The sequence below is a fragment of the Larus michahellis genome, chromosome 9, assembly GCF_964199755.1.
Source record: "Larus michahellis chromosome 9, bLarMic1.1, whole genome shotgun sequence".
Lineage (NCBI taxonomy): Eukaryota > Metazoa > Chordata > Aves > Charadriiformes > Laridae > Larus > Larus michahellis.
This window is the reverse complement of record NC_133904.1, coordinates 29,650,632-29,667,448: the sequence shown is the minus strand read 5'-3', so window position 1 is coordinate 29,667,448 and position 16,817 is coordinate 29,650,632. Positions and strand designations below refer to the sequence as shown.

Here is a 16,817-nt window from a genome sequence, read left to right as displayed (position 1 = left end):
GTCCCAGGCGCTCTGCCACCTTGGTGACCTCCTATTGAACCTCCTCCCAAGCAAGGCGCTGGAGAGCGGACCTGCGTGATGCTGGTGCGAGGACGCAGCAGGTTTGGAGACTGCGGGTACCAGATCAGCCGATGTGACACCTTGGTCCTCCCTCCTGTCCCTCAGCCTGACTTCTGTGCTCTCTGCAGGGCTTATGGGGTTCTGACACCATCGCAGCGGATGCTTTACCCATCTTACTGCACTTACTGGCTTAAGCTTGTGCCGGGTTCCGATCCCTTTTTATGGTTAGATAAATCCTGGTGTTTATCACAGGGCCACCTCTAGGAGGAATAGTCTAGTTAAGGAAGTTAGGAAGACATCTAGTTAAAGATGTCCCTGCTCACTGCAGGGGGGTTGGACTAGATGACCTTTAAAGGTCCCTTCCGACCCAACACATTCTATGATTCTACTATTGGAAGAAAAGGAGGGAAAATACCCACCAAAAATGAAGAATGAAATCCATAAAAGGAAACTTAACTGGGGGAGATGTGTCTTTACAAGACTGAAGGGCCTGGAAACATATTGTACATTTCCAGACACTGGAGTTAAGGGCTCATTTAGAATATTTCAGATATACTGGAGTTTGACAGTTCTTTGGTTTCCACATCAAACAATCTGTAATTTATTGCCCCGTATAGGGACTGTGTTTTTATCATATTGCATATTCTCTAGCCAGAAATCTAACTACCATATAAGCTCTTGAAAAAAGAACCCTTTGGGGATCGGAATCCAGGCAATATGCTTTCACAGACCCTGAGAAACCCACTTTGATTTATTTCCTTGGAAATAAGGGGAACACACAATTTCTTGGAGCATTACAGCTGTTCCCCCGAGCAGGATCTCGTCCGCCTTTCTCCATGCGCTCGGTGTAAAGACCCGGGTCCTGCGGCGAGCCCCGTGTGAAAGCACCTCGCGTTGCTCTTCGTGGGTTTTACAGGAGGATGAGAACAAAATTTAGAAGTTTTACGAGGCAGTAAAACACAGAGCTCTTGCTGGAAGGAAGAGGGGGGGGGGCGGGGGGGGAAAGGAGGCCCAGAGGTGCGAATGACCGAAGACAAAATAGACTTGAAGTTTGCAAAAAAGCCTACCCCGGCGTTTCAATAGCCACGTTTGAAGCTGGGTTGATCAACCAATATGTCCTATATTTGTTTGTAGGTTTAATGGGCTGTTTCCCTGCGGCCTGGCTGCTGGGAGAGGGCACGGCAGGGGTCACCCAGAAGTTAATTTGGAAAGGGGCCAAAAGGCCACAACTTGATTGAATCAAATGTAAACAAAATAGGCCTGGGAACAGCCCGACGCGCTCGTGCCGAGTCTCTCTCTCTCGACCCAAAATCCAGAGTATGGCGGAGCATCGGGGACCGGCGAAGGGGGTTTAACCCCTCGGCAGGGAGATGATGCTCAGGGTGGCGAAGGGTCAGATCCGGACCCTACTTGAGGCATCATGGAGAACCTGCAAACGGGCTGTCTGGAGGGTGCGATGGTGGCTCTCCCGGCACGGGACACCTCGGGGGAGACAGGGGGGTCCCGGGGAGCCACCTCAAAGCGGGGAAAGCTGTTAAGTCTATTATGGGAGACCCTGGGGAGCTGAGGAGGTTTTCAAGAACATATTTCCCCTACAGAAAAGTCCGTGACTTTGACGGATTTGGTGGAATCTCTGTGGCCTGCTAGGCTTTGTGAGGTTTATTATTCCCACTGTATTTTAATTCCCCGGCCAGATGAAGCAGCGTAATAATTAGAAAAATGTGCAAACTGCTGAATCGTTAAATAAAGTGATGCACAATGCTTATCACTTAGAAATACAATATTTAAATTGCACCAAAACAAGTTGCTTTTGGCTAATTTGCCACTTTTACATTTAATAAGTTAACACTACGATGTCTGAAGAGCTGTATATGTGTAATATAGTTTATCAAGTCCTCAAAAGAAATGTTAATAAACACAATAATTATTTGGACACGCCTTTTGTTCAACATTATTAAACAGTTTGTAACAATTAAAATATTAAAACCACATGTTGCTGAAAGCAACCAGACATGGCAATTATTTCTTACTAAGGCTATTAAATAAAATGACAGAAGATTTTTATTTTAATGATAAATGCATTTTGGAATGGATCAGCTAATTCGTCTTTTACTACGTGAAATAATCTATAGCTCCACCAAGTCTAGGCCTGGCGTTTAAAGTCTAACGCCGTCCTCCGTTTGAGCCGTGCCTCGGCTCTCGTTAACACGCCGGGTAAACGCTCTCCGACTCCATACGCAAGCGGCAATTACAGGATTTTGCCAGGCCAGTTAAATCAGGGGAAGCGTGACCCTCTGTAATGAGAACATAATTAAATTTGAATGTATGTATCTGACTTGTTGGGCTGCTTTTGAAACCCAAACTCCTCCTTGCCATCTTAGCAAAAGCCGGCGGTTGCTCACGCCAGCTATCGCCCGGCGGGACCCTATCTGCAAACGTCCCGGCGTTATCGGCTTTGTTGTGGGAACGCTGTGCCCGCAGGTCACCCTAAACGGGTTTTCTTTAACAGTCCGAGATTGATTGGACCCGGCGTGTTTGCGTGCGTGTTTTTAAACAGAGGTGTAATCTGTGTTTGCTTGAAGTTTCTCACCTGTTTTAGCCACGGTCTTGCAGGACGCAGAGGAGCGTAAGGGCGATGCTCTTAAGTCCTGCAGTTTTCCTGCTTGTGCAGTTACATTTGCCGTGGAATGTGAGGTATTTCCCATTTTCAGTAAGGCGGGGGGGGTAAATAGGCCCATTTCTGGTACTGCTCAGTGACACCGAGACATGGAGCTGTGCTGAGGGCCAGGGCATCTCCTGTGTGCTGTTGTCTCACTCACCGGTTGCTTTTGTTGAAGGTAGTGCCAAAACGCCCGTCATTATCCAAAGTCCTCACATCACCCAGTTTTTGGAGATAATAATTCAATGTAGGATTTTCCTCAGAGCACCCAAGTCCCTTGGTCCATCCCCATGTGTCCCTCTTTTTGGTAAGTAGCGGGACTGCAGAGCTGTCATTTTTGAGACAAGATTCACTGCTCCCATGTCCTTCCTACTTTCATTTGTCCTTCCCCTGGCAGGGAATTTCAGGAATACACGGGAGAGGACTGGGAAAGGTGTGTTCCTGTGGGGAGCTCTGTATCTCCTTTATCGGTATAAAAAATGAACGCCTCACCTGTGTTTCTTTTTTGTTAATCCCGCTTGCCTTTTTAAGGGTCATTTTATTTATCCCTGGAGTTTCACCACTTGTCTGGTATCGGAATAGATGTTTAGCTCAGTTGAGACTATAGGAACAGCAAAACTTTCCCGGGCGGTGAATCCAGCTCCTTGTTTTTCTCAGCAAGTCCGGGAAGCTGCCGGGGCTGAGCTTGGATGGGTGGCAGTTTTGGCTGGTCTCCACACTAGTTTATTGTTCGGCGTTCTTAACCTTTGGGTGACTTAAATAGCATTTTATCACTCTCCTTCTCTGGAATTCCCTGCTTGCCATGGCCTTATGGATTCAACTTTGCCCCCGTGGCTTCAGCTCTGACGGGGAGGCAGGTGCCTCAGGTGTGTCCTGCAGGGACCAGCCTCCAAACAATGCCGTGGAAATCAGCTGGAAAAAATATACTTTTAAAGGGGATTGATTTGCCTTTGTGTCCAAAACACGCAGCTGATGCACAGCAGTGCTTTAAAACAAACACCAGATATCCTGTACCAGCGCTGGAGTTTATCCGGTTGTGGAGGAAACAAACCTGGAGGAATCCTTGTGCAGCAAAACATGGGGTAAGTGGAGCCGTTGATACCAAATTAACAGTTAATTACAGTTATTCTGGGCCTCGGTAATTGTATCGGATATCGCCTTGTGCTGTGACTCAACCTGCTAATTTAATCCGTAGATGTCTGAAGGAGGTGTCCTCCCCAGTGGTCCCAGTAACACAGCACGCAGCTCTCTGACGTTAGTGGGGTGATTGCTAGGTTTCTCATTTGCGTGTTTTTCTCAAAAATTTCACTTGACGTCAAGGTTTTTGAAGTGTGGTCCAGAGTGAGACGGGATTGGGATTTGGGGAGCTAATCTGCATTGTCCGGAGCAGGCCTGGAAGGTAACCTATGGTCTTCTTGGCTGCAGAACAGATCTGATTGCTTTTGTTGTCAAGAAAAAAAGGCTTGTTAACAGTAATGTTACTTTTGATTCCAGGCCGATGGTGTGTAACCCTTAGTGGTGGTGTTCTCAGGGGAGGGGAGGCAAAAGCAGCGCTGTCAGACCCGCCGTGGGCAGGGAGGGCCAGGCTTTGCTTCGGGAGCCTTGTGCCCAGCTGTGGCACAGTGTGCGGGCAGCGTTGCCCTGACATTCCCGCTCCATCCCAGGCTGCTCCCTGCGCTGGGAAAGTCGGAGCTGGGGATTTCCCCCACTGCAAATCTGCCTCTTCGCCAAACCTCCCTGTCCGCAGTGGGAACAGGGTGCACTTACGGCATTTTTTTTTTCTCCCAGAGGTATCTAGTCTGCATCGCCGGCTGGGGATGGGTGGTGGAGGAGTCCTTCCAGATCCTGCCTGCTCAGCCTGCTCTGGGTTTGCGTGTGTCTTGTATTGGTTTTCCCGGAGAAACTGTCTGCTCATGGCTTGGATGGGTGCACACTTTGCTGGGTGAAAAACTGGCTGGGCCCAGAGTTGTGGTGAACGGAGTTAACTCCAGTTGGCGGCCAGTCACAAGTGGTGTTGCCCAGGGCTTAGTACAGGGGCCAGTTCTGTTTAACATCTTTATCAACGATCTGGACGAGAGGATCGAGCACATCCACAGCAAGTCTGCAGACAGCAACAAGTTGGGTGGGAGGGTTGATCTGCTGGAGGGTAGGAAGGCGCTACAGAGGGATCTGGACAGGCTGGATCGATGGCCTGGGGCAAGTGGTATGAGGTTCAACAAGGCCAAGTGCCGGGTCCTGCACTTGGGTCACAACAACCCCATGAACGCTACAGGCTTGGGGCAGAGCGGCTGGAGAGCTGCCCAAGGGAAAAGGACCTAGGGGTGTTGGTTGACAGCCAGCTGAATATGAGCCAGCAGCGTGCCCAGGTGGCCAAGAAGGCCAACAGCATCCTGGCCTGTATCAGGAACAGTGTGGCCAGCAGGACTGGGGCAGGGATCGTCTCCATGTACTCAGCACTGGGGAGGCCCCACCTCGAGGGCTGTGTCCAGTTTTGAGCCCTTCACGACAAGAGAGATACTGAGGTGCTGGAGCGTGTCCAGAGAAGGGCAACAGAGCTGGTGAGGGGTCTGGAGCACAAGTCTTGTGAGGAGCGTCTGAGGGAGCTGGGGGTGTTCAGCCCGGAGAAAAGGGGGCTGAGGGGAGACCTTCTCGCTCTCTGCAACTCCCTGAAAGGAGGGGGTAGCCAGGGGGGGTCGGGCTCTTCTCCCAAAGAACAGGCGATAGGACAAGAGGAAATGGCCCCACATTGCGCCAGGAGAAGTTTAGGATGGATATTAGGAAACATTTCTTCACTGAAAGGGTTGTCAAGCATTGGAACAGGCTGCTGAGGGAAGTGGTTGAGTCACCATCCCTGGAGGTATTTAAAAGATGTGTAGACGTCGTGCTGAGGGATATGATTTAGTGGTGGACTTGGCAGTGTTAGGTTAACGGTTGGACTTGATGATCTTCAAGGTCTCTTCCAACCAAAATGGTTCTATGAAGGAACTGAAAGCACTCACTGGTTTGGCAACCCCTTGATGGAAAAGGCAGTGTAATGTGTCTTACTACTGTGCGCAAAAATACGTTAGCCAGCTGAAGCAGTTCATCTTCTGGTCTCAAGAGCTTTGTTCTTGAAACAAACATCACCAGAGCTTTCCTGGTCTGAAGTAGAATACGCATCGGGCGTACACCCCACCTGGGAATCCTCCTCTGGGAAAGGGTGGTCCCTTCTTCAAAGCAGTGGTTGGCTTGGGGAGAAGCCGAGGCTGCTGCCGGGACCTTCCCTGATGTTCTGTCCCACCTCCCTGGGGGTAGCAGCCGGCACAGACCGCTGCAGCTTTCATCCAAGCTGTGCTGCTGTCAGAAAGCGCAAGAGGTTTTGTATGTTTTAGGTGATGAATAATTTGTAATCTGGCTCCTTTTGCTACACCTGCTGACGAAGCAGATGTTTGTAATTAGGCAGGTCTTTGCACTGGCAAACCCTGTCCCCAGCCAGTGGGACCACTGTGACCTGTCTGCTTTGGGGCAGGTGTAAATAACCCTTGGGGCTCAGGAGGCTCTTGCAGTTAATGCTGGTGCTCGTTAAACTTCTTAGCGTGGTTTTCACACGTAACTAACTGCAAAGGCCAGGTTGTGTTTTAGCGCTCTTTGCTGCTGGAGCACGTGCTGTGAGAGGTCGCCGCTGCAGCTCTCAGTTTTCCTGAGAGCAAACAGGGACGTTTGGGTTGCAGCGATATTTATTGCCTATGGCCTTGCTTGACTGTATTGCAAGGGAATGGTATTTAAAAGAAGAGAATGTGCTTGGCTGGCCTTTTTGAGGCCACCTGGGAGAAGATGCTGTCTTGTGAAACACGGGGAGGCAGCTGGCAGAGGAGGGGTGTCCGAGCCGTCAAGACGTATGGTGGTGGGCAGGAAATTACTTTTTACATTTGGCAGGACCCCTCGAATGCCTTCCGCCTACCAGCGGGCAAGGAGCTTACTGACCTTTCCGTGCAGCCCATATGCTCCTGAACGCTGCGGGTGAGAGGGTGGAGGGTGCGTTTCACGGCTTCCTCTGCGAGTGTCAGGTCTCGCTGGGGGAGGATATAAAGTCACCAGCTTTAAACCTCATTTAAATGCTGAGTTGCTTCAGCTGTTCGGCTGGTGGCTGTGCATCTGTGGGGGAGACTCACCCCGGGCGGCTCTGGCCTGCAGCTCTGGAGGCCTGAGCCATCCAGGGTCCGTTTCTGTTGGATGCGTTCTGCGTCGGTGATGAGTCGCACCCCGCTGTATCAGCAGCGCCCGTGCTGGAGCCGGGATGTTTCCTCCTCCTGTTTGTAGACCGATCCTAGGAGGCAGGTGCCAATATTGACACTGGGAAAGTTGTGTCTGTGAAGTCAAACCTTCTCCTCTTTGGGTTTTAGCAAGCAGCAGCGACGCTCCCACTGCAGAGGAGAGTTGTGACCTTGCCCAGGCACCAGCCCAGCCATCAGCTGTTAATTAGGGACCACAGAGGCTGGGGAGACCCCGTTCCCGGGATGAGGTCTGGTCTGGTTTGTCTCACTCGAATGCCTGTTGAATGTGAAGTGTATAAATACTAATGGCAGCAGGTCCTGGGGCTCCCTGCTCCAGCTGGGTGCCTTCCCCAGTGGCACCAGCCCCATCCTGCCTGCGGACCCCCTGCTCCGCTCCCCACGCAGGACGGAGCGGTGCCTCTCGGGTGGCAGAGGTAGCCAGGGGATGCTGGAGGCCACCTACCCCCTAGTGCTCAAGGAGCACGTCCAGGCCTCAGCTAGGCACAACCTGCCCCAGTGCAGTGGCCAGTGGGTCCCCAGGGAGGGCAGAGCGGCTCCCTCCTCCTTGGCTAACAGGTTTGGGGGGTGTTTGCCACAGTGGCGTCCTCCTCCTGCCTGATTTAAGTCTCTGCTGAAATCAAAGGCTCGGTAATTGGCCATTGTCTTGTCTGACAGGAGGTACCTGGCTCATGAGGCTGTTGTTCAGTCCCCCGTGAGAGCTCTGTGGAGCTGGGGACATTCAGCAGAGCTGCTTGCAGGTGCCTTTTGGGCTTCCTATGCCTTGGGGTGCAGTGAATGCAAATGTATAGCTAGAAAGAGCAGCCCCCGGGAGGGCAGAATGTGGCCAGGGGGAGAGGGGCTGGTGTTCTGGCAGAAACCTTTGTACAACACAACAGTGTGTGCAAAAACACACAATTTGAGAAGTCCCTCTCCACTGAGAGCTTTTAGGGAAGAAAGGAAGTGTCTGGGACAGAGATTTGCCTCTCATTTGCGTGGCAGAAGGAGAAGGTGGAGGGGAGGAGGAAGAAAATCCTTCCGGCACAGATCTCGGCTCGCTGTTTTCTACCTGGTGCCAAGGACGAGATGTTTGTCTCGCAGGCAGCCCCGGCAGACGTCGCTGACAGCCGGAGAGCGGCCACGTGTGCCGCAGCCCGAGCCAAGAGGAAATCTCCGAGCCGCTCCGAGGCGGGCTGGGCTGGGCTGGGCTGGGCCGGCCATCTGGCTGCTGCAAGCCCTGCTGTGGGCACGGTGGGTGCCCCTCTGCAGAAACGTGGGACTTTTTTAGCAGCTGGCTTAAGGTGTTATAAATCACAGGATGGTTTGGGTTGGAAGGGACCTTGAAGACCATCCCATTACAACCCCCCTGCCCTGGGCAGGGACACCTCCCACCAGACCAGGTTGCCCCAAGCCCCGTCCAGCCTGGCCTTGAACCCCTCCAGGGATGGGGCAGCCACAGCTTCTCTGGGCAACCTGGGCCAGGGGCTCACCACCCTCACAGCAAAGAATTTCTTCCTCAGATCTCATCTAAATCTCCCCTCTTCCAGTTGAAAACCGTTCCCCTTCATCCTATGGCTCCACTCTCATAAAAACTCCCTCCCCATCCTTCCTGTAGGCCCCCTTCAGGGACTGGAAGGGGCTCAAAGGTCTCCCCGGAGCCTTCTCTTCTCCTGGCTGAACCCCCCCAACTCTCTCAGCCTGTCCTCACAGCAGAGGGGCTCCAGCCCTCCCAGCATCTCCATGGCCTCCTCTGTCCCCGCTCCAACAGGTCCATGTCCTTCTTGTGCTGAGGACTCCAGAGCTGGACACAGTACTCCAGGTGGGGTCTCACGAGAGCAGAGTAGATATGATACCTAGTAGGTACATAGTAGGTATGATATCTACCTGTCCTCTGAGATGCTTTTGCATCTAGGGCACCTTCCTACCAGGCCATCTCTGCTCAGATGCCTGAAGGATGTGATGGTGATGAGGTGGTTGATTGCTCCATCTCTACCCATGTCGTCTTCCTGTTCCTTGTGCTCCTACTTTGCTTGTTGTCTCATGTTTTATCTTCTGGTGACGTGCGCTTTGGGCCATCCTGAGCAGGGTTTGGATGGCAGAGCGGGGTTCTGCTCCAACATAACTTAACAAAATATGGAAAATATGCATAATAGCAGTGATGGGTCCTGGCCCATGTAGACTCCCACGCCCCTTCTTTGCTCTGTTGCCAACCCCCCGAGGGGTGGCTGCTTGGCAGGTGGAGAAATAGGTCCAGGTTCTCCTGTCTAGTGATGCAGAGTGGGCGGAAAGGAGAGGGGAAGGCAGCTGGGGCTGGTGGTAGGAAACTGAGAAACTTTGTGGGGAGAAAGAGCAGGTACACGATGCCAGTGAAGAAAGGGTGTGGGAACGGTTCGAAGCAGACAGCCCTTACAGGTAGCAAGGAAGGGGACGTCTTTGCAATGCCTTTACCACTCTCATCCTTGTTTCATTCTTCCAGGCAGTCCGAAAGCCCAAATAATCTTGAAATCCCAGCTCTTTCCCCAAGGTGGGTTTAAAGGTCCACTCATGGGATTAGCATGGTGTTCTGCTCCCCTTTATCAAGGTACGGGTGTAAGCACAAATGGTTTCCTGGGTTGTGCACCAAACAGGAGGTGTTCTGGCACAAGCAGCGCCAAATCCGGAGCAGTTACGGGCCCTGTGGCTGCGACTGAGGAGATGATGCAGATCAGCCTGGGCAAAGCAAAGAAGAGCTGGAAGGGGGCGTTTGCAGTAAATGGCTGCATTCCTACGTCACTTCTAGAGGAGAGGTAGCTCATAGGATTCTGGCTCATCCTGGCAGGAAAAGGTCCATGCAGACTCCATCAAAGTGCCTGGACCAACCGCGTGTTCAATGATTGGTTTAATAATTGGATTTTGGAGTTTTGAGGGATGCCTGTGTTTGATGGAGGTGGGAAGGCGGTGTGTAGGAAGGGATGCTGAAGGACCGGTGATAGTTTGGTCTCAGAAGTGCCCAGGGGGAGAAAGAGCTGTAGCAGCTCACAAAGAGAAAAGCAGCATTTCTCTAGTATCGGAATTGATGTGGGGCTCAGGGGACAAGCCAGAAGCAGACGGGGACTGCCAAGGTCCCCAGCAGGCTGGGCTGGACTCTGCAGCCCTGCTCGGCACCCACACCGTCCTGTTCCTTCCTACCGCTGCACAAAAACAAGCCATAAATAGCTGCAGGGTGGAAGGGGAAGGAACTGGATATAAGGTGAATGAGCTGATCGTAAAGCTGGAGTAATCTCTTTTTCGCATGTGCCCTGTGATGAATGAGCATTTGTTCGGGTCGGGGAAGTGACACCCCCCTGCCTGGGGGAGAGCAGGCAGGAGCCGGTCCCTCTGCCTGACACCGTGCCAGCGAGGGCTTAACCTCTGCGTCCACAGGAGCGTCCTGTGCTGGGCATCGGCCTGCCCTCACCAAACCGGAGCAATTCATAACGGCTTGGCAGCCCCTTCTGCTGCCGAAAGAGATTTACTGTGCAGTGTGGACTCATTTTAATTACTGCCAGCACTTAGGGGTCTTTATCTGTCTTCCTTTACCCATAGGGATGTTGTCAGTTTTGATAGCTAAGCTGGAATTAAGCTGATGATCCATAAAGTAGGGCCACCCTTCGGCCAATAAGTCACTGCTGTCACCGGCTTCTTTGTGCTATCAGGAGAGTGACCAGGAAAACTGATTTACTGGTAGCTGAGAGCCATTCCTCCGGAGCCTGTGAAGACAGTAAAGGGGGTCCTGCTGCGCTGGTGGACCCCGAGTGACGCAGGGTAGGGATTTTTCCTCTTCCAGGAGATGGTATTTTGAGTGCTAGAAACAAAGACTGAAGCGTTTTTACGGCTGAAGAGCCACAACATAAACTCAGAGCTATCGTTCACCCCTTTTGGCACCCACTGCCATGGGTTGGGGTGGACCCCCAGAGCAGGAGTGACCCAAGAGCGGTGCGTGGGGAGGGTGTCCCGGGGCCGTCCCTTGCCCACCCCATGCCCGGAGCAGGCGCACCGTGCTGCCTGGGCCTTGGTCCGCCAAGTAGTACTGCTTCAGCGGTACAAATCCCGAGACATCTCGAGGCAGGCAGCACGGGGAAGTGCAGAACTTGCTTTTAGAGCAGCTGATAAAACAGCTGACGTGCCCAACTCCTTGTTTTTCCGAGGACTGAAAGTGACTTTTCCAGCTCCAAAGCCTGCTTCCACTTTATTAACATTCGATTAGCGATCGCTCCTTGTTGTGCTGAGCTTGAAATAGGAGTACAATTAGGAACAGGTTTCTCCTCTGCCAAGTCTGTGCTGCCAAGGTGCATCCAACTGGAGTGGCCGTAAGGAAACCACAATTCAGGTGTCCTCCTGCCAAAAGGGGCTCTTCTAGAAGTCCGTGGGCTAATGTTGTGGTCGGAAGGGCAACGATGCCCATCTGTACCCGCGCTCACTCGCTCTTGCGAGCCAGAAGTACAACTCCTGTTTTTTTACGGACATTTTTGGAGTTTTAAATGTCCTTATTTTTAAATGGCATTTGGTGCTCAGTGCCAGGGAACACTGAGTTTTTCTGTAATACGCGTTGCATTTCGTTGCCACCCAAGAGGGGGAAAGCTCTCTAGAGGGTGGAAAGAAGCAAGTGAAAACGATGCTGTTGATGTTGCCTGGAGTTTCTGCTTGTGCACGCTCTTGTGCCACCAAGGCCCCCGTTCCACAGACAGGATAAACCCAATGGATCTGGGAAATAGGAAAGTGGAGTGGAGGGCACCAGCGAAATCTCATGGTGAGGGTTGGTTAAATAATATAGAAAGTATTTGCTGATAAAAGATAATTTTTTCCATGCTATTTCCAGGGCTAATAAGCAGAGGAAGTGGAGAGAATCGATTCTCCCGTTGCATGCTTGTGTATGATCAGGCCACAAAATTCAAAACACATGAGTTTTCGAAAAGTCTGCAACCCCAGCCTTTTAAAATGGGTTCCTTTCCCCGATTCTTGCCTGCGATCAGATAATGACCTTCGTAAGCAAAACAACCCCAGCTGTATTTCATAACGGGAATATACTTCTGTACGTTGTAATGAGCTGTTAACAGGGAACAGTATCGTGTGAAAATCTGCACGTTTCCCATGATGCTGCCCTGATTTAAAAGCCACCCATAAATTATTCGGTATTGCAGATTTCAAGGTCAGGATTGGCCATGAGATCTGGTTTTTCTTCCCTAAAAACAATGTTTTCAGCAGGCTGGAATTTAAAATAGAAAAATCTGACCTGCGTCGGGACCCCGAAAGCGCCTGGCAGGAGCAGGCGGCTTGTGTGACGCGAAGGGAAATAACACCTTTGCTCCTCCAAAACTGTTTCTTACCGAAGGAAGGCATCCCAAGTTCTGCAGCCAGTCCTGAGCTGGTGGGTTTGGTTGAGTTTTGAAAGGTTTCTAGCAGAGCAAGGGACTGGTTTTCGCTGCTGGGTCCAGTTCCCAGGGTGCCCTTCCTGATGCCAGGCCATGGCTGGGGATCCAGAGGAGTTTCTGCACAAGGGCACCACTTCTGCTGGATGTGAATACTTGATTATTAAGCCTATATTACGATCCTGAATATTGTTTTAGCTGCAAGTTCAGTCTCGGTCCTCTCCAGCTTTTTAGGTTTGATCGTATTCCAGAGGCTTACTAAAAACATGCAAAGAATTTCAGCAAAACTCTGTGGAACACTTTTATTAAATTCTTTCAGTCATGCAAGCTAAATTAAATGACAGCTCTGTCCACCAAAAGATTACAAATATCAATCAGGCTTCTCCCCTAAACTCGTGAAGGAATTAAATGTTTGTCTGAAAGCCTTCTGTTCCCCTTAATAATCTGTTTGGCCGTTCTCTTTACTTTACATATTTTTGAAGTATGTTGAAAGGGATGATTTCTGCCCTAAAGGAGCACAGTGCTTGTAGCTCGCTGCCGATATTTTATCTGAATTTGTGGGCACAGTTTTCGGTATTGCTCAAATTGATATTTGCAATACCGTGGGCGTAGTTTCCAAAAGGAGCAAACAGCTATGAAACTACAGTCCGAGGAACAGAATGCTGATTTCTTTTCGCGGACGGGAGATTAATGATAAAAAGTATGTTGCAGCTCTCCCTGTTTACGTTAAAATTGGAAAAACAAGACCAGGTGGCTCAGTGGGCTGGTGGGACGGCGAGCTCTGAGTAAAGTGGTTGTAAAGAATGAGGAGTTATAAAGATTTCAACATACGGTGGCCCGTCCAAATCCAGCTGAGTCATTACCCCGCGTTGCTGCATCTGTTTTTCTCTGGTCACTGTACGGTTATGAATAATTGTGTAAATCACGCTGGGATGCCCTGGGGAGCTTTCCTTGCAGAAAGGCTCGGCACACCGTTCCTGTCTGCCTTGTTTTTTTAAGATGTAGGGAGCCCGCAGGACAAGCCAAGCAACCAAGATGCGTATGGAGACCAGCCGGGGCTGCCGGCGGTCCCTCGCGACGACACCGAGGTAGCGCAGCACTGCCCGCCCTACCCCTCTTGGAGGGTCGCGATTTAAAAGGGATGAGATTGGAAACAAAGCCGATGCATGATGGAGCTTGTAGTCAGGAGCAAAGGGGCTGTGGCCCAGGGGTTTCCTGCCACGGTGGTCTTTTCCAGCCGAAGTGATTGTATGGCGGCTGCGCAGGTGGGAGATGAATGCCCTGCAGACACCCCGGAGGTGTGCGCGTGTGCTCGGCCTCCCACAATTAGTGCCTTAGTTTACACTGGGTACATTACAGTGTATTTTTGCCATTATGGTTTAGCAAAGAAGAGCGGGTACAACTGTAAACTCTTACGGCTGGATGAATTGTGATTAAGTTAAAGCTGTGTCACTGTTACATACTACTTTAGCGATTGCCGAACTATGTATTTTCCTGCCTCTTACCGTAGGCTTTAAACCACAGGACACGAATAAACTGTAATGTTAGGGTACAGTCGGCTCCACTTGCTATTTAAGGATGGGGAATCTATGTTCAGTCCACCAAGTATAATTTCATAAAGAGCGCAGACCATCGGGGAGGTTGTGTAATGGTCGACGAGCAGGACTGTGGCCACTGCTCCGGCTGAAGCCGAGGCATCCGACAGTGTTCCCGGGTCTGGCTACACCGATGGAGCGGGGTGGGATTTCTTCTAACGGTGCCACTAGGCTTTGCGTCGCAGGCTTCGTTTCTCCCGGCGCTATCTGTGAAATGTGAGCGATGGAACCTCCCCGTGGTTCTCAGCAGCTGGGGAGTGCGTGGCCAAGGACGGAGCTTTTGTCCTGGCAAAGGATGGAGCAGCATGGCGCAGGGATGTCACGTTCGCTCCATCCGAAGCCGGGGCCCGCGTGGCCTTTCTCAGAAAGTTCCCGTTTTATTGTGACTACAAAGGCGGAGAAATTAAGCTGCTAATTTATGATGTGCCAAGAAAAAAAGTAGTAATACAAGGAATGCTCAGTAATTTTAGTGTTTGAAAACGTACAATTGAAAAATCCTGATTTTCCCCTGCCCCATGCTGAGCTTATTAAATCTGAAAATATCCTAAAGCTTAATTCTCTCTGCCAGAAAGTTCCTCTGCTTTTTTGGGTAAGTAATGAAAGTTGCGCCTCTGAGCTGCGCGGCGGGATCCCTCCCGGCTGGCTCGCTCCATCCCTTGGATGCAGTGGAGTCAGCATCCTGCCGATCAGGAGTGAGCATCCCGCCTCGGGGCGGTCGCAGGCACCTTCCACCGTGGTGGGCTTGGGTTTTTTAGCAATGGGTTCGAACTGATGTGTGTTGTAATTAGTTGCTGTGCGTGGGAGGCCCTCGTTACACGTTGGGGTGATAGACTCTGTTCCGAGGACCGCTGGTAGCTGTGGGCTTCGTTTGGAGGAGAGAAATACAAGTGATGGCTTAAAGGCTTGAGGAGTTGGCGTGTTTGGTTCCTTGGTGAGGTCTGCCCCATGCTGCCCCCAGCGCTGCGTTTGCCTTTTTTTGTTTTTTTTTTATCGTTTGTTGGGTTTTTTGTGCTTACGCCATATTCTGGGAAAGGCCTGTAAATGTCCGAATAAAACTCCTGAAAAGTGAACTTAACTGATCAGAACCAAAGCCTGCCGAAGGCCAAGGAAAAGCATCCCCTGGGTTTTTGGGGAGACGAGCTGCCTTTTGGTTCCTAGGGTGGATGTGGGACCCGGCACACCGTCACGCCGGCTGGAATTTTGCACGTGCCAAGGAGAGGTTTGCCGCGTTGTTTGATGCAGCCGGGAACCCGAAGGGGTCTCACGTCGAGCCATTTGTTTTTCATTATGTTATGCTCCTCTAATATAAACACTAAGGTATGTGGACATTGCCGTGGACAGAGCGAGCCAGATGCCGAAAGCATTCCTCCAAGGCTGTATAAACTTCAGCAGCTAAATATTTTAGAAACTGTTTTCTAAGGCTCGCTTAATAGTTTAAAAATATAACCTAGATTCCAGATATTAAAAAATGCCTTGAAAGGCACGCATATTGCTGCAATAGATGGAACTAACTAAACCCCTGAAGTATGCGGAAAGCTCCCATTTTGCAATATCTTCTCTGTTACTTATCCTTTTCATTATTTTTTTTCTTTTTTTGGTGCTGAGATTAAATTCAAGAAGGCTTTTAACAGCAGAGTGGTAGTGATAGAAATTTTCAGCGTATATTAACCAGCTGACTCACACTTTTTCAAAGTGGATCTGGGTTTATGATGAAATAGCTGGCTGCTTTCAGCAACAGCAGAATCAGAAAAGTCAGCGGGAAGAGAAAGCCGAGAGCTTAAAATGTGTCTCATCCCTCCGTGGGCTGCGGGGGGGGACGGCGTGGGGAGCTCCCACCCGTGTTTGGAAACCAGCCCTGACCCCACGCTCGGTGCAGGTGTTTGAATCCCCGTCTCAGGGGTGTGCAACCCGTCACCGTTCATTAGGGCTCGGCTTTAAGTTAGTCAGGACTGGATGATGCGAGGGCTGGAGCCCCTCTGCTGTGAGGACAGGCTGAGAGAGTTGGGGGGGTTCAGCCTGGAGAAGAGAAGGCTCCGGGGAGACCTTAGAGCCCCTTCCAGTCCCTGAAGGGGGCCTACAGGAAGGATGGGGAGGGACTCTGGATCAGGGAGTGTAATGACAGGACACGGGGTAACAGCTTCAAACTGAAGGAGGGTAGATTTAGATTGGATATCAGGAAGAAATTCTTGGCTGTGAGGGTGGTGAGCCCCTGGCCCAGGTTGCCCAGAGAAGCTGTGGCTGCCCCATCCCTGGAGGGGTTCAAGGCCAGGCTGGACGGGGCTTGGGGCAACCTGGTCTGGTGGGAGGTGTCCCTGCCCAGGGCAGGGGGTGGCACTGGGTGGGCTTTAAGGTCCCTTCCAACCCAAACCATTCTGTGAATCTGTGATTTAAAACATCCTTTAAATGATCCTTTCATCGTGTTGCTTGGCTATCCCAAAAAAATTCAAGTAGCATCCTCCATACTTCAAGAGTGAGGAATGAAATTTTTTGGGGCGCCATACGGACCCGAGAGATCTGCCAGTCCCTTTCACCCGTGTTACTTCTCAGATGGGAGAGAGACCCTGGAAACAGTGAGAATCCCTGAACAGAGTTTCCTCTTGCTGCCGGTTTTTGCCCCATCTGGACATGTGTTTTGTAGCCAGCTCCAGAGCTTTGGTGGCACCGAGGTCTCGCAGGGCTGGTAGAGGTGCTCCAGCTCCTGCGATGCTTGCCAGGCAGAAGCTGAAGGGCAGAGTTACTCAATGTGTTTTTTCCACCTCCTTTTATTTCTTCCATTGAGGTTTTGTGTGTGGCTTTGGCCATGAATGAACCGGAGCTGGTCAGTGCTTTGTCATGAGGAGTGCGGTGGGGTCCTGTCCCACTGCCC

The 16,817-nt window shown here is 51.1% G+C and overlaps 1 protein-coding gene across 3 annotated transcripts in view; it reads left to right on the top strand.

The window, feature by feature from the left end:
* Positions 1–16,817, top strand: part of GPC3 (glypican 3) — a 172,656-nt gene that overhangs the window by 123,675 nt on the left and 32,164 nt on the right. The window lies entirely within an intron of this gene.